This window comes from Podarcis erhardii (genome assembly GCF_964252035.2).
Source record: "Podarcis erhardii genome assembly, chromosome: 7".
Taxonomy (NCBI): domain Eukaryota; kingdom Metazoa; phylum Chordata; class Lepidosauria; order Squamata; family Lacertidae; genus Podarcis; species Podarcis erhardii.
The window spans coordinates 63,817,473-63,835,879 of NC_138511.1; the positions used below are offsets into that span (position 1 = coordinate 63,817,473).

The 18,407-nt window shown below is 42.4% G+C and overlaps 1 protein-coding gene across 1 annotated transcript in view; it reads left to right on the forward strand.

The window, feature by feature from the left end:
• The window catches only part of COL8A2 (collagen type VIII alpha 2 chain), a 163,100-nt gene that overhangs the window by 63,665 nt on the left and 81,028 nt on the right, over positions 1-18,407 (forward strand). Inside the window, exon 2 of the mRNA XM_081871682.1 lies at positions 12,759-12,822. The gene's annotated coding sequence lies outside the window, so the exon portion shown is untranslated. The remainder of the gene's footprint in view (positions 1-12,758; positions 12,823-18,407) is intronic.

The window sequence follows — 18,407 nt, forward strand, 5'->3', positions numbered from 1 at the left end:
TCTATAAAATGGGTATAATAACCATTTACTGAGCAGGGTAAGTGAAATAATGCGCCCAAGGCTTTTCACATTAGAAAAGCTATATAAATAAGCATTCATGTTGCCTCTGTGGGCAAGACTAGGATCTGGATTCTACCTCCCAACCCCCCACCAATATACAGCATGACCATAAATACCAGAACCTAATGGAGAGATTTAACTTAAGCTCTTTAATTGGTAACAACTAAGCCTTCAAAGTTTATAAATGGGCCCAAATCAATTGGAGAGCAGAATCTCTTCTTGAGGTCCCTTCCAGGTCTACAGTTTCAGTTTCCCAGGCCAGCCATCCAGCACTCGGTAGGATAGGAGCTGAAGCCAGTTCCGAAACAAGACAAATATTAGGTTTCAACCCAGACGAGGAGGAAAAAAACTCTAATCTTCGGCGTGTTTTAGTGAAACCCAATTAAGCTCTTGGCATCCTCACAGACGTGGCATTTGCTGCAAAGCAAGGCACTGAGCCAATGACACTGGTAACCGAAGAGAAACCAAGAGGGGAAAGAATCCCAGTTTATATCTTTTCTAAAATGTCTCCACATGCTTTCAAAAGGGCTGTCTGGCAGGACATTTTATTTTTACCACAGTCCTGGCCCAGCAGAGAGAGAGATCGTTAAAGGGGCAACGGGATATTAACATTGCTCAATGTTTAGCTTCTTTTTGGCCAAGCCTTTGCCAGAAGGCGATGCATTTGTTCGGCAGTGGTGCTGTCAGCTTTCTTCACGGCCTTGTGATCTCCTCTGCTCTGGGCCAAACAGCTAAAAGGAGTGCTGAGTTTATTTTTTCAGAACTTTGTTGCTAAAAAGAGGGATTGTTAGGAAGGGAGGGAAATGGGAGAAGGATGGCAAATGAGCCCAGAGAGGAGCCAAAGCGAAAAAGTTATAATGAAGTAGAACATTCTTCTGGGGAAAACTGGAAGCCCAAGTTTACTTTCTTATTCTGTTGCCCCCTTGAACATGAGCAGCCCCCTTGAACATGAAAATACCTAGTTTTCTCTTCAGTGGGGAGCCCTGCAGCTCCTCCTCAAGAATTGCATAAGAGAGCCATTGTGGTATAATGGTTAGTGTGTGGAACTGGGACCTGGGAGACCAGGGTTTAAATCCCAATTCATCTGTAAAGCTCACTGAGTGATCTTGGGCCAGTTTACAAGAGGCCCACATCCTGTGTGTGTGTGATTTTTATGCTGCCTTTCCTCCCATGGAACACAAGGACATGGAACACATGGAACACAAGGTTCTTCTGCCCCACAATGTAGCTTTGGACCACAACTGAGAGCCAATTCTGTGTAGTGGTTAGAGTGTTGGACAGCATCTGGGATGCCATGGTTCAAATATCCATTTGGTTATGAAGCTTGCTAGTTGACCTTGGGCTAGTCACTGGTTCTCAGCCTAAGCTGCCTCACAGTGTTGTTGTGAAAATAAAATAGGAAGGGGGGAAGAGCAATTGAGCTCCTTGGGAGAAAGGTGCAGTATACATGTATTAACAAATAAAAATAAGACACATACAACATTTATATTTATTTAAAATATTCTAAGTTTCCCTTCATCAAAATGTGAGCCCACAGTTTTAGGTGAGGAATTAAAATCAACCAAAAGCATGGCCACAAATAATAACAGATGAAATCACAATAGAAGCAATAATGGGCCAAAATATAGACCCAGGTAATTAAGTTCCCATAAGCTATAATAAACATTATCATCTAACAATCCCATCCTGTAAAACAGTTAAATCCAGAGTCTACAATTTCCAAATTATACTGCAGCAGTAAGGACACGCATGTACTGTACATACCCATCAGCAATTGGCAATCCAGATCACTGTACCATATAGGATTGCAGCCTTAGAGGTGAAATTCATTTAGGGGAAACGTATCCAGTGACAAAATTTCCTAGGAAAAAACCAAGTTTCTCCCACTTTGCCATTTATAGTAGCTATTTGATTTAGGTACTGTTTGATGGGGGGGGGGGAGTAACTGTCAAAATACTGAGTCTGGCATTGCTACCAACATTATTAAATAAAAAGATTTAAGATTTTATATGTTTAAAGTATCTCTCAGAAGTAAGATAATTCACCACTCCAGATGTTACAGATCTGTTCTGACATTCCTAGACAACAAACTTTTAAAATGTGTTACTTCTAGGGCTGTGGTAAATGTTTGCATTTAAAATACATTCATGCATGTCTTCACATTTCACAAGTTGAAGGCTCAGCAGAAGCCTGTTGGAAATAAGCAAAAATGTGTTTAATCTGTATTTATTTACTGACACTCTCAGAAAACTGAGTATATTCTTAGTGGTTCAAGGCACAGCTACATAAAAAAGTCCAGTCTTATCAAAATTGTATGTCTTCAGTCTTCTGAAGGCAATAGCATTCTCTCAGCTCTTGCAACTGCATTCTACTGCCCCTGATTCTTAAAGCGTGGGTCACTATCCTTTTTGACATATGGGTTATATTTTATGATAATGTGAAGTCATTAAGTACAGTAAACCCTTATCAATTGTGCAAGTTAGTAATGAGCTCCCTGTTGTCAGTATTGGAGAAAGCATAGCCCAACTTTCTTGCACACTTTTTGGTGTCATGAACACCAGACTTCTTATTTCAAAAAGTGTTTGTGGGACTGAAAGGAGTGGGAGAGAGTTGCACTCTTGTGTTCCTTACTGCTGCCAGGAAGGCTTCACTGGGAGATGGTCCTACCAAGCGCGCTGTCATTTAAGGAAATCTCCTATTGTTCATAGGGAGCAATGCCCAGCCCACTTCACCCCCAAGCAAAGCCACACCTGTGTGAGATATAAAAGCCACGAGGGGCTTGCTGAATTTTCACAGTAAGTGAGCTGGCTGCTCTTGTCATCTTCATTCAGAGGTATGTAAGCGATGCTACAGTAAGTCCCTCTCAACTATTTGTTCATGGTCTTTGCCAGGCAACATAGAGGCGAAAGGTGTTGTTAATGCAACTGCAGATGAGATCCTAAAACTGATACTGGGTTGTATCATAGTTCATCAGTCGGAGGCAGAATGCCTCTGAATACTAGTTGCTGGGAATTGCAAATGGGGAGAGTTGCTGTTGCGTTCAGGTCCTGCTTGTGCGTTCCATAGGGGCATCTGCTTGGCTACAAAATGCTGGACGAGATGGTCATTTGGTAAACCTTTTGGATCTGATGACAGGAGCTCAGCAGTCCTTCAAAAGTTTAGTGTTATCACTGACTTAGGGTGATTCTTTTTTATGGCCAGACTGCACATTAAATTGTCTGCTTCTCTGCCCCAAACCATTCTTAGGAAACAGCACTGCTGAACTTTCCTCCTCCTCCTCCTCCTACCCTTAACCTGAACCCGTTCTTCTGTGAAATTTTTCCTCTGTGGGATTTCAGACACATTTGTGAGTCTGAAACCCTAGCGGCAGGAAATGTCGCCTTTCTCACTCTTTTATCCACTCTGATTTGTGTGTGCAACGGAGATGCTAAAAAGAGTTGCCAGCTAGCCAGAAAATCAAAACAAAACATTATGGTCTGCTCTTGTACCTCTTAACAACATATAAGCAGATAGCAGCTGCTATGAAAGCTATAGTAACAGTGACCAGTTGAAATTTTGGCAACCCTAGCTCTGGAACAGGAGTAGCCAAGGTGGTACCCTCTTCCTGTTGCTGGATTACAGCCCTCATCATTGTGACCAGTGGGCAGTGATTATCTATTGTATTTTAATATTTTGTTGGAAGCCACCCAGAGTGGCTGGGGAAACCCAGCCAGATGGGCAGGGTATTAATAATAATAAATTATTATTATCTATGCAGAGTGAGTTCCTGGGCCAAGGGGAAGAAGTACTTGAAGAGGGAACTTTCAGAGGTGAGTGGGAGGAGGAAGCCAGCATGGCCTGGAGGCCTAGGAATTAGCCGGGCTCCCTGTCTGTTGTACTTAAACAAAACTGTTCAAGTCTGAGTTAACCCGAAGTGCCGGGAGTCTGTTTCTAGAAAGACAGCCCTGCTGGGCAACAACGCAGGGCTAATGGGAGTTGTCGTCCAACAGCATTTGGAGAACACCACATTGGCAGCCCCTCCTGGAGCATATGCTTCCATTTAATTTACAGAACGTCTGTTTAAAGGAAACTGCAGGAGAGAGAGAGGGAGAGAGACGTGACAAACCATTTTTCATTGCCGCTTGCAGTATGGATGCCGTCTCATGCCTGCTGTCAGAAGTAACAAGATGGAGGGCAGGTCTCTATTGTAAAAAGTGCCTTCTTCGCCCTTTGAGGCAAGGTGCGGGCTTGTGGGCCTGGCCTGTGTTTCCTCTCTGCTTTTCTCTAGGCTGCTGGATTTGCCTCCACTTAAAATATGCTAATACGGAACGTTTTCTAAAATTTGATAGCCTGCCCAAATTGATCCTGCTCCTAATAATTTTGTTGGGAGTTAAATCCATTTGGGGTTGCTGCCCAAGTTCCATTCAGGCCTTGACATTTGGACATGTGAAGCGTCTGGAAAAGCAGGCTTTTCTTGCTGTTACTGGAACAGAGAGAGAGGATGGGTGTGAAGTTCAGTGGGTAACACGACTAATTGCGCACAAGAGCTTTTAATTATCAGCCTACATTGTTTGAATTGTGTATACTCTCACTTCAACCATTGACATTGCTTCTACAATGCCAGACAGGGTGGTTCAGCACTTCAGTTGCTGGGTCAGAAATATGGTCCTGGAATTAAAATCTTTTACATGCTTTCTAATGGTGCTTCCAGACGGGTGTTTATTATGAAATCAGTGTGACTCTTACACACATTCTTTACAGTATCTGTATGATGTGCCAGCATCAAGATGCCCATTCTGCTACTTACTTTTCTTTTTTACGGTAAACCTAGATTTCTCCTTACGTTGAACCTATATTTCTCCGTAATGAAGAAAATCCAGTAAGTAAAAATAATCAATTGTACATTCACGGTTGCTGCCTGTGTGGAGGAGATCTGTAGCATATTTGGGGGAGGGTGGTTTGTCACATATGTATTGGCATTCCAGGGAGTGGTCTCTGTCTCCACACCTCTGTTTCCATGTGCTCCTCACATAAGCACAACCCTAGCCGTTTTGTTTCTGGCATCCCAAATGATACAAGCATGGCTCTTTCCATGCAGCATTTTGAAGGTGTGTGTGGGTACAGAAATACCTGTGCACATGCCTAGAACAAGAAAAGATAGTAGAGAGTAACAGAAGGGGGCTGGGAGAGGAGAGGAGAGGAAACACAATTGAGATACATTCCACCAAGTTTCCACTGCTGTTGTGGATAGCAAAAGGTAGAACACAATGAATACCCATGGTTGAAAATAAAATGCTTATGTGTGGCAGCTGATAGTTTTGCAAGCTAACATGCCAGACACAGAGAAAATTAGGTCTGGAATCACCCCAGATAAAACTGAATACAGGAAGAAAAAACTTAGGTATCATATTTCATTGGGGGAAAGTATTCTGAGTGTATATAATACCCAGGGCTGACCCACCCATGAGGTAGATTGAGGCAGTCACCTCGGGCGGCAGAATCCTAGGGGTACTGGCCTGTGGGTGCTCTGCCTTACCCTGCAGAAGCAAGAAGAAAATGGTGGTGCTGGCAACTTCCCGCAAGATCTCATGAGAGTCATGAGACTCTCGGAGCTCCTGTGGGATCTTGCTGGAAGCTGCCAACGCCTGTTCTCTGGTGCCACTGTGGGTGCCCACCCTGCCTACATCCCCGCCTGCCCCGCCACTGGATAAGCAAGGAGAAGTGGCTCTGGTTTGGGGGCTCTTGCGAGATCTTGCCAGACGCCACAGCCACATGACTCCTGTAAACAAGGTTTTGAGATGGTGGGAGAGCACAGGGAGTCACCTTCCCATTTTGCCTAAGACGGTAAAACAGGACGGCCACTCCTGATAATACTATTTCCATGACTATGCTGACATTTTATGTTGAAGTTGTTGGTATGTTAGTTTTGTTCAGAAGTGAGTTTTACTCACCTGTGCACTTTGGTTGTTGTTGTTGTTGTTGTTGTTGTTGTTGTTGTTGTTGTTGTTGTTGTTATAATTTCTGCCTATTGAAAAGTAGCTGCTGCTGTTGTTTTCGGCTGAAAATTATGATAGCTGAAAGGTGTTAATCAGTTAAATGGTGTGCAGTTAACCTGGGTAATGCTGATAACCATAGACCTTTAGTTAGGACTAATCTGTTTCTTTCCATTGTTGTTATAACAGAAAGAAGTTGGAAAAGCAGCTCCTATTTGGAATATTTGGAATGCTGCGGCAGTGGAAGGCATTTGGATATTTCCAGTCCCTGCAGTGGATTTACAAGCAAAACAGAATACTGCTAAAAGCTGCTGCAGGGGTTGGGATTATTAAAACCTAACCTAAGCATCTTCTGTTTAGCTCACTGCAAGAAAACTTGTTAGCAGTAAATGAAGAAATTTATTAAACTTGTGCTGTGACAGCTCTCATCTAAAGGTCTTTCAGTGCTATGCTTCTGTTCAAGTTCTAAAGATGCAAGCATACCATACATTTATAGCACGTTCTCGTCATCCTCACACCCACGAAGAATCCTGGAACCTGCAGTTTAAGGGTGGTAGGAACTGCAGTTCTGGGGGTAAACTACAGTTCCTAGGATTTTTTTGTGGGGGAAAATATGCCTTAAATATATGGTGTGTATTCAATCAAAGTCTTTAGCTGCTCTTTTTTATGAAAGTTAACTAATGCAAAAGTAAGAAAAAGGCTTGCGAAGTACAGAGCAGAAACATGATGTGGGTTTTCTTGAAAATAATCCTACATAAATTTGGGTAAATTGCATTCTCAACCCAATGGTCATTTGACATGTGTAATATTACAAAATTTGGCATTTATTTTCATTGCCAGGCATGCACATCTCATGAGTATAGGTCGTCCCTCCCACATACATTGTTTATTACTTTAATTATTTGCACATGGCAAACATGGATAACCTTTAAATTTCAACCCCCCTCAAATAATTTGTTCCTCCACCTTGCAATTTAACTGTGTTGGACAACACCACTGAACACATAGTTGCTCTGTATTGCCTTTCGCCCAAACAAGGATAGTAGCAGCCAGCAGTTCAAAATATTTTCTGTTTCCTAGAACACAAAAAATGTGTGTACGTGTGTTTCTGGGTCAGATTCTGATTTCTGCTATCAGCAGAGTAAATTGGGAACTGGCTGGCGCTAGGAGCTAATGCAATGACAGCAGGCAGAAGAGCCCATTAGTTTGCTATCTTTCATCAGTCTTGAGTGAATCCAGAAGCATCTGGAAAAGTGTTTCTTTTCTTTTTCCATATCAATGCAAAGTGATTTTCATACTTTTCAGTGAATAATCACTTCCTCACACCTTAGCAGTTTTCATTGCCTTTTGAAAGATGCCTTCCTTTTGGCTTTGAATCTGCGCCCACCTGCTCTTTGTAATGGATTTGCTTGTCAAGCACCTGGACTCTTAACAAGGGGACTGTAACATTATGCAATTCTTCATTCAGGTCTGTGTTCCAAAGAGTTGCACAACCACACATGTGATTTCCTTCTTGCTTGGGCAGAGATGCAGAAGCTTTGCCTCTCTTCAAACACCTCTTTACCCTGCAAGACTTTAACCACCATCCATCTCTGGAAATTTACCTTTCTATAGCAAGGAGAGCCAGATTCTGTGAGCACAAGCTTCTGGTTCTGCTGTTAGAATACTTTATTGTTTTAACTTCTTCTTAACTTTATTTTTCAGTTTTGGAAAAAAAATATAACAAACAACCCCCTTATACCATAACCAGCCAAGAAACATAATAATAATAATAATAATAATAATAATAATAATAATAATAATAATAATAATAATATACCCCACCCATCTGGCTGGGTTTCCCCAGGAACTCTGGATGACTTAAAAAAAAATTTAAAATACAACAAAACATTCCATGCATGTACATTGTTAAGCATTTCCTGATTACCTGAGCACTAGGGAGTTTCATGGGCAGGCTCTAACAAGGTCAGTTTCTTTCTGAGAAACCAGCCCCATTCCAGTAAGTAGCAGCAACGGCAGTGGTGGGGAGTTGACTCCACAGCTCTACTCTGCCACACTGGCCACTATTGCTGCAAGGTATGGGGTAACAATTGCCAGATGCAACATTGTATACCCTCCCTGCAAAAAATAATAATGAATGAATTAACTCAAAATTGCCAGTGTCAACTAACCTCCTTGCAAAATTTATGCAAACTAATCAGGATGCTTCAAAGCTACCAGCATGAGTTTGGCCAAACTGCGGGAGGCAGTGGAAGACAGAAGTGCCTGGCGTGCTCTGGTCCATGGGGTCACGAAGAGTCAAACACGACTAAACGACTAAACAACAACAATCAGGATGAATGGCCATAAACAGGCTGCCTGGTAGCGAACTATGTTTCTTCCTTTTAAAAAAACATTTATTTTTCTCTTGACCTCACTAGCTATAATTCTCTGCCCTACTATGTGTGTGTCTGTGTGTGTGTTTATGTATGCACGCGCACGTGTGTAATCTGATGAAGTAGGCTCTAGTCTACAAACATTTATAAATTAGTCTTTATGGTACTACAAGATGGTGGATTTTGCTGTAGAAGTCTCCATGGGCACAGCCAGCCACCCCACCACCAAATATTTCTGTTGTTTCCATACCACAGTTACCACTTCTAGCTTCCAAGGTTTGAGCATTTGTCCTCTGGGCCCTGGTAGGTGAGACTAGCCGTCAAAATTCTGTAGAACAATCTATATCTAATTTCTGTGGAGATGGATTCTGAGGGTGGATTCTATCCCAGATAGGGGCATCAAAGCACACACACACACTCCTTGAGTTCTTGGGCAAACTTCTTTATAGTAGCGTGCAGCTAAGAACATAGTGCTGTTTCTTGAGCTTTTAAGTTGCGATCTTGTCAGCAAAGAATTATAGCTATCCACGCCTCTCTCTTCCTTCTCCGCCGGATAATATCTCAGCAGCGGAAGGGAATAAAAAGGGAGGAGATAACAGTTTTTGTTTCAACGTTTTAGAGCTTGTGATCTCAACAGCCATGAGAAAAACCTAGCCTCTGGGAATCTGGAACCCTTTAAGAGAGATTAAGCCTAGATGTTTGATTGCAGAGCAAATTGGGAGCACAGTAATGAGATATTGCAGCTTTGAATTTTGAATAGCTGGTGATTAGCGTTGCTGGAACTTTTCAAGCTGCGTGTTTTTGTCAAGTGTGGGAGGAGATATTGCTTTGCACGTATGGTTAGCTTTGCACAAGGCACCTCAGGTCACAGGAAACCTGTAAGCTGAACTGTGCCAAGGAAACACAGTTTAGACTCAGACACACTTAATCCATGCAAGGTTTTCAGCGTACCAGAGGCAATAGGTGAGGGTTATGTTTGTATGGGAGCATCTCCCAGTTCAAGACTGTAGCACCAATGCAGGTGCCTGGGAAAAGTCCTGCAACAATGAAGCTGCCTGGTTGCCATTTGTCTGTCTTCGGAGACAAAGGAGGAGTGGGCCTTTGGGGGTGAAGTCAAACTGTTGGAAGGTTGCAGCGTGGCTCAAAAAACCTTGTCCTGACATTGCACCATGGATTGTCAGAGCAGTGCAGCAGTCACTGTAGTCTACAAAAGGGTGTGGGTCTAGTACAGTATGAATAACTGCAAGTCCAAGAGCACAAGATGCAGTTCTACTCCTGACTTGAAGCAGGTGTGAACTCTTTGGGTTCCATGGAGGAAGAGGAGGACATACAACTGATACCCTCAATTTCTGCTGATGCTCTTCCTCATCTGGGATATGAGTGCTACTTCTGGAATGGAAGGAAGGAATGGATTTTTTTTGCCGGCAAAGGGGGGAAAAAGTTCAATCAAATGCTGACCAATTGTCATGAGGTCTTTACAAAATAATATACAATTATCCCACACTGTGGAAATGTGGAGATCTGAAGTTAACATTAGAAAAATTAGAAACTGAAATTGACAGATTTATCCATCCTTACATAGAGTAAGTAATGTGCCAGAGACTCAAATGTGCTTTTTAGTGTGTTATCAGAGAATGAACAAAGAAAGCTGCCTTACACTGAGTCAAGCCATTAGTCCACCTAACCCAAAATTGTCAACATCAGTAGTCTTCAACCTTTCCAGACCCAGGACCCACTTCTAACCCAAACATGCATTTGGGGACCCAATTTTTCAGTCTTTTACCATATATTTGCATGGTGCTAGTGCTGTTGTCGTGACTCACTTTGGATCAGGCCCTGACCCACTAATGTGTCTTGACCCCCCAATTGAAGGCAAGTGGCCTACATTGACTGGAAGGGTAGGGAAGTGAGTAAGATGATGGCTACCAAATCCCTGGGTGGACTCGAGCCACCAACCTTTTGCTTAATAGCCAGACATAATAACCTTTGGTGCAAGAGTGATAAAATGTAAACTTTTATATAGTATTTTATTTATCATGTTCAAAGTGCTTTGCATTATCTCAATAAAATCACATGTGAGATGTTCGGCATTGTAGCAATAATTCAGAAAATATCTCAGTTTCCCACAGAGTAGCAGTAGCCTTGATGACTTCAAAGAACTTGGATAAAAACTTTATTTGAAAGAAAGTCTGTCTGTCTGTCTTAGTGGGGTGAAGTTCTCTCTTTCACCAGCACCCCTGTAAACCTTTGCATGGTAGCTGGCAGAGTCCAATATGGACATGAAAGGACACATGACTTTTTTTTTGAACCAGGGATAGTCTACAGGGAAAGTCAGCACATGGGCTTTGGGTAGCCTAGTTTGCCGTTAAGTATAGTTTGACATTGCCTTTGTTTAGTGAGAAAGTTTTGGAAGCGTTACACTGACTCTTCTCTGCCCTATCAAATGTCTAATGGAGTTTTGAACTTTATAAAACATGTGTCTGGAACCTGTTCTAAGCTCATGGAAAAAATTACACCTTGCACTGGGTGTGTTAGCTTGGTGTGCAGTTTACAACTGCTAAAGGAGCTCAAAGTTTTCATTGTAAATCCAATGTTTTCAGGATTTTAAGCTAAGCTAATAAAATGTTAAAATATGAAAATTGTGTCTAAACTTTTGGTGTATGGAGATATATATCTGCTAAAATTCTTCAGATCCACCATGAAGCAAGGGTTAGTGAGAGAGGAAAGAGATAGTGAGTTCAGGAGACCATAGCCTGAAGGAGGCATTCTGAATTTTTCTCATTTTAAAATTCAAACTTGTGTTTGGAGGGTAGTTCTTTGGAGAGCAGTTGTGTAAGAGCAGGAGTTTTCCAAGCACTGTGTTACATCCAATAAGTGGGTTCTACGGTTTCCAATGAATCATCCTAGCCTGGCTAAGCTCCCATAGACCATACTGTAGAAGCTGCGTATTATTTAGCTTGCTTGTTAAAGTGGCATCAAGCCACTCAGCAAACCCTATGCAGTCTACATAGTTTCATGGTGGGGTTTCCAAAATTGCTTAGGGCTATGTTCAGAATATGGTGGTGGTTTACACACAGCCCAAGGCCTTCTGAGAAATGGAAACTTGGGGTAATGAATTCTGTACAGATGTAACTTACCGTGTTAAAAACATCATGTGATCCATCCCTGGGTGACACCTTCTGTAGCTTTCAGTGTGTGGCATGATGGCACTGGCCTTGTGAATGCTCCGACACAAGTACAGCTTATGGCTCACCAGTATCTCTGTTTTAAACAATTTTGGAAGATTTTCTAGGGTGCTGTGAGTCATGAACTAGTGTATATGGTAAGCCCACTAGTACTGCTGGAAAAATAAACTCAACCCATAGGATTCATTCAAGGAGTACACAAAGTTTGAAGCCTTCATGAACTACAGTGATGAATATTAATGAAAAATGACTTTATTAATTTCTGCTAATCTCCCTGCGCCTATAAAGCAATTAGATTCATTGGAAGGCCCTCACATTAGGCAGTGCGAGGCAAATGCCTGTGGAAGCCAATTTTGAGTGTCATGAAAGGGCAGCAAATTGTCAATTATTTAATATTTTCTTATTTAATTTTTATACCTGGAGAGAGGCCCATGTGGGCTTTTTTATTTTTTTGCTGCAGTTGCCAAAATAGAATCACCAGACCAGTCATGGCTACTATGCATCATGATTGGGTTGGGGGCACCATTTACTATTCCAACCCAGGTAGCAAAATATCTGGGTTGGCAGTGAAAGAGAGGAATCCCCGCTATATGAAGGCCTCTAGCTGCTGATCCCCACCACAGTGAAGTGAATTAAAAATTATAAATAAAATCCATGAGGATATTCACAAATTCCCCCCTCCCCCATGTCTGGCTTCCTTCACCAGTCACCTGTAGGCAACCTTATTTTATCTGCAGCAACTACTTCTTTTCTAAAGCAGGGGTGTTTTAGTTCAGGTGGTGGTAGTAGGGCTGATGCCTGGTGCCCAGGGAAGAGATGGTATCTAGAGTCCTAGCTAGTTGCTGCTGCTTTTGTATGGATTCCTCTTGGAAGGAAGAGAGCAGTCGAGGGAGGGGAAGAAAACGCTGTGTAGAGGAAAAACTTGACTTATATTTTTGAAAAGGGGTTAATGGACAAAACAGGAGGAAAAATGGTCACATGCTTTAAACCCACAAAATCCCTTAGTTAAAGCTGGGCTTGTCAGTCATTCTTATAGGGCAAAGCAAGGGCAGGAAGAGGGGAGAGGCTCAGCTTGTTCAAGGGGGAGCAGATCAGGAAGGTCTCCCTTCAGTTGGGTTTCTGTTCATTTGCATTGACAGTTCATGTTCTCCATTCATCTTCTCCAGACCCTGCTCATCATCTGGATTGATAGACAGACCATCAGTCGTTGGCCGCTGTGCTGCTTTGAAGGTTTGTCTCTTCTAATTGCATGCTTTATTTCAATGACCTTGATAATGCAACATATCAGTATTTCGTGGCAACTAGTCAGAACAGAGTAAGAAGCTTGTCCCTTGTTGCAGTTTGGGAAGTATACATGCAGCCCTGGCTCCCAACAGACTGGCAGTGCAGTGCATCAGCCTGGGCAAACTTTGATTGAATCGTGAACACAGCTGTTGGTTGGTTGTGAAGAACATTGAGGCAGAAATGAAAAGCTGCAAGATCCTGCCTCCCAGTCTCTCTGGCATACTCTTTGAAAAGAGCTAATGTGTGAGAGAGTCTGGTCATGCATAGTAGGTCTTGTGGATTTAGTTCCTTTTGACAGCACTCTTGTTGCTAAGACACAATTACAGTGGAAATAGGAAGCAGAACATGCCCTCAGTTATCCTGCAGCAATGGCCCATCCAGCTCGGTGGATAAGCAGGTGACCTGAAAGGCACAGTACAGACTGATACAGTGGTACCTCGGGTTACATACGCTTCAGGTTACAAACTCCGCTAACCCAGAAATAGTATCTCGGGTTAATAGCTATGCTTCAGGATGAGAACAGAAATTGTGCTCCTGCGGCCCAGCGGCAGCAGGAGGCCCCCATTAGCTAAAGTGGCGCTTCGGGTTAAGAACAGATTCAGGTTAAGAACAGATCTCCGGAATGAATTAAGTACTTATCCTGAGGTACCACTGTATATAAAATCAAGATGCTGTTGTCTACATGGTAGGTTAGAGCTAAGGGTAACTAAAATAGCTTTCCCTAACCTGGCGTTTTCCAGTTGTTTTGGACTACAACTCCCATCAGCCCCAATCACCATGGCTATTGTTCAGAAATTATTGGAGTTGTAGTCTGGATGGCACCAGGCTGGGGAAAGCTGCTCCACATAGAAATGAACAACTGTTAAGAGGCATACATTCTTGACTTCTTCTCCTGTGTGATTTAAATCCTGATCTGAAATCTTTTTGTAAGAAGTGCTCAAGCCAGTTACCCAGCTTGGACAAAATAGCAAGCTGTGCTTTTAACAAACCAGGACATCATGTATTAAAATAGACGAGGAGAGGTGCAAAGGGCGCATGGAGTATGTAGGCTTACAATGCATTTCCAGTCTGAGAAACCATAGTTTGTTGATGAAAGATGTCATTAAACTAGACTAGCATTGTGGCAATAGATCTAACTACCCGACTGATAGAGAAGTGTTAACTAAAAAGATATACTGGGTTATATTCAGAGTAGATCCATTAAAATTAATTACCATGACCAACCCAGGTCCATTTTCAATGGGTTGACTCTGAGTAAAAGTTAGTTGACTGTTCTGTTAGTTGATGGTTCTGAAGTTACGTACATTAATGGGCTGGTAAATAAAGTACAGCTGGGGGTAGGTGGTCTTTTTCTTTTGTGTGTGATCTGACTCAAAACTATAGTTGCCAAACAATTAGAGAATTTTAATACAATTAAGGATCCTATGTTAATTGCCTGTAACTAATTGCCTCACAAAACAAAATTTGCCCTTACTGCCTAACTAATGGTTGTAGCCCTGCTAAAAAATATTGGTAATTTGAGCAGTTTCAGTCAAATACTATCATTTCCTCATTAGTTACATACTTCTTGATATTTTTTCCCCTGAGACATCAGTAATACCTTAAAATAGGTGCAGACCATACTGGTCCAGTGGTGTGCAGACATGGTTAAATATGTTTAGTGCTAACCCTGGTTACAATCCTGAACATTAAAAGAAAGCTAAGACCTGCCTCTGGAGTTTAGAACAAACTTAGTTGGTCTCTAAGGTGCTACTGGATTTTATTTTATTTAATTTTTATATTTCAAAAATTCTAGCAAGTTCTGTTTGCTAACCTGTGAGCATAAAGCCTGGGGAGATGGGGAAACTAGGTTTGCTAGGTGCAGACCATGGTTTGCAAAGTCATGGTTTTACATCCTGATCTGCAGCTACTCCTTAATCATGGTTTAAGTAGTTAGATGGACCATGTGATATCAACAGTAGAATCTAATCGGTTGTACATCCTTCTATTAATCTATTTCTCCTAATGCGTTTGTTCCATATTATGATCTAACTTTGCAAATAGTTGCCATATTACATAATCCCAGAATAGTTTTTTTTAAGGATATATCCACTAAAAGTGCCTAAAATGAGTGTATATCTGCCTGAAAATCTTGGAGCAGTATATGAAAGTAGCGGGGGGAGCCTAAACCAGCTCCAGGAATGTGTTGGTGCTGAGCACACAGCAAAAGGTGGCCTCTAAGAGACCTGACTGGTTTATGACTGCTAATATCTGACTCGTGAGATCTGTGAGGATGAAACACACCTACTGAACAAACTAGAGGTTCATAAGCTCCTTGAATATTTAAATCTATCACACCACATCTGTGAAAGGAAAAGACCCATGGCATATACAGTAGGAAATAAAAGGGTTTCTGTCTACAGTGCTGTGATGGGGATTAAGGGACGTGTGATCATTGAAATGTCTCCATGGAAGCGGGGGTGGCGGCGGAGGAGAGAGGGAATAGGATTAATGAATGAGGGATGAAGGGAGGTAATAAAGCATGTGACCCCCACCTAAAGAGATGATGTGGGGGGCGGGCGTATGCTTTATAAGCCATATAACTGGCTCTGGAAGTGTTGTGTACTATTCGCTAGAGAAAGGGGAGGCTAACTAGGCATTATGGTGGATGTTAGCTTCCAACCACATCTCCCTCAGGTAATGTGCCACCAGTAGGCAACTCTCCTGGTAATACCTAGTTCAAGAAACATGTAATATGATGTCAGTGCATTTAGCTTTTCCATACTCCACTTGAATTAACTTGCAAGGGAGCTGGGCAACACTGAGCAGAATGACATCCTGTTATATGTGTCTTGTGCTAAATTTTAGCAGTGGAGAGGGGCTGGAGATAGCCAGGCATCCCCCAACAGGCTTAGTTAAGCTGAAAGTTTGCTGCTCAATTGATGATTGATAACATAACCGATACATGGAAAAACATGATGTTTGATCCAGGCCAGTTGTCACTATCTGGCATCCTAAGGCAGTTGCTGGTGCCCTCTTGCAATAGGGATGCCTTCTGGGTTCCAGTAGCTCTAGCTTCAGCCACCATCTTAGTTCCCCCAAAATATGAAACAATTCCAGGAAGGTCCTGTCATGCCTTAGCACTGATGTGTGGGATTTTTTTTTCAAAAAGAATGGCAGCTGCTATATAAATATGGAATGCTGCTATATAAACAATGGAAATTCTGAGGCGTTGTATTTTGGGAATATGAATATGGAACCACCAGCCACCTGGGATCCATTGGACAACACTTTTTCTGAAGGCCTCCTCAGTCCTGGTTTCTGCTAAAGCTCTGCTGCAGACTTCTTCTGTCAGTTGACCTTCTTCGATCTACCAGCTTTTCATTTTCCATCTTAAACATGCAGATACTTTATGGAGGTTTAAAAGTTGTTGATGATTAAAGTAATTTTTTTTTTTTTTTAAAGAAGACCTGAACTTTATGGACCAACAGTCTTGATATTGCAGAACATCTTCTCTGTAAGCCAGGGATGGGAACCTGAAGCTAGACTGCAACTGCCATCATCCCTGACCATTGGCCATGTTGGCTGGGATGGATGGGAGTAGGAGCTCCATAACACCTGGAGGATCATAGCTTACTCATCCATGCTGCAAGCCTTTGACTGATAAGAAGGACTTTGTGAACTCCAAATTGACCATCTACCCTCAGGAACTCTCCTGAATTAGTTTGCTTCACTGTCTGTTCTCTGCCATGAGGTGCTTTATCAAAAGGTGGGAAACCTGTGGCCTTCCAGCTGCTACCTTACTACAACTCCCATCATTCCTGAATGCTGGCTGGGGCTGATGGAAATTGGAATTCAACAACTTTATGTAGGGCCACAGATTCCACACCCCTGGCTTATCTTACGCCCAGCCCTCACTGGCTTGTTGGCATAGCAGCCAACTCCTAGCAGCTAAGGTCCCTTCACCGCCCCCCCATAAAACTCTGGGGGCACCCAAAGTTGATGGACATTGACATTCATATTAGGGGGGGTGCCACATCTTGTGATCGATTCTGTAGGGCAGGGCTTACCTGCCTCCCCCTCCCCAAATATTTACTCAAGTTGGCACCTCCGCTTGTTGGCCATTTATGTGCTGGAGTCAGTTCCAGAAAATTTCCAGATCAGCTATTACCCAGTAATATTTTTCATTGTGCCAAGCAAGTAAAAGCAAGCAGGCAGGCTGTTAAAATTTATTATAGGCTGGTAAATAGTTTCGTACTTCTGTATGGGACTGGCTCAGATTCAAAAGGTTATCTTTTCAGCACTTCCCCACCTCCAATTATGTCCAGGTTTATTGTAGCAGAAAGTAACAAGGCTTCTACTTTCCCGGCACCCCGCTCACCAAGCAGTTTTTGGACACCTCACTGGCAGCAGGTAACATAAGCCTTTTCCACCCTGCCCAGGTTCTCTTTCTTCCCTGGCTGAGAGAAATTCTTTTGAGTCTCCCCTCCCTCTTGTTGCAGAAATGTAGTTTAATGTAAACCTAGCTCAGAGGCAGCTTTTTCTCATTTTTAAACTATTTCATATCAATTGCTGGCCTGACATTTGTTTTCTTTGAATTTTGGTTGGGAAACCGGTCTACATTTCTCAGGATATCTCTTTAGGAATCTTGGCAAAGCCTATGCCGTATCTTTTGAAAAGACTGTAAATGTAAAACAGAAGGGAGATATTAAAAGAAGCATAAACAAGTTTCTTTTTCTCTCATCGTTGCCCCCTGCCGCCACCTCCCCCAGCTTCAGCAAAAGGAGCTATGTGTGTGTTTCCCCTTCTCCTTTGAGGGGGTGTCAGAGGAGAGAGAAAGTAGTTTTGTGTGGTGGCACTTTTGGGTACAGAGATCCATGACTTTTTAGCAAGAAGTGGTGAGAGATTGTTTTCAGAGGAAGCACATTATTTTTCACCTCATCTGCCTTGAAACACAATTTTGCGACTCTACATATTTAAAGTTGAAGATACAAAATGAACTTTCTTTCTTTTGCACATTCGTTGCTTCACAGTTTAATCCCCTGGACTGCCTATGGAAAAAAAACCCTGGGCATTACAGAGAGTTAACTTCCCTCCGTGTTCTCTACAGCTGGGTCCAGGCATGTGTTGAAGCTGGAGGGAACATTGGCAACGGCTTTGGTGGGGGCGGGGGGCAGCTGAGAAGAAAAGCTTCCTTATGGCATCAGATGCCAAGCTCCATTGTACCACAGCAAATTTCATATGGAATTTATTTTCTGAACTAGAGTACCTTTTCCAGAGATGGAGCTCATGAATATATTTATGTTTTTAGACATGGCAGACACCGAAGAACGTTGGGAGGGAGGAGCGATTTAGACCTAACTAAAGGAACACTGAATCATTGGCTGGAGACTCTCCATTCTTACTTGAAACTATTTCTGTGTCTACATGGCTGCAGGATGCAAAGATCAAATGGGGTTGTGTGTATCTGAAGAAGTGTGCATGCACATGAAAGCTTCTACCAGACTTCTCAACCTCAGCCCTCCAGATGTTTTGAGACTACAATTTCCATC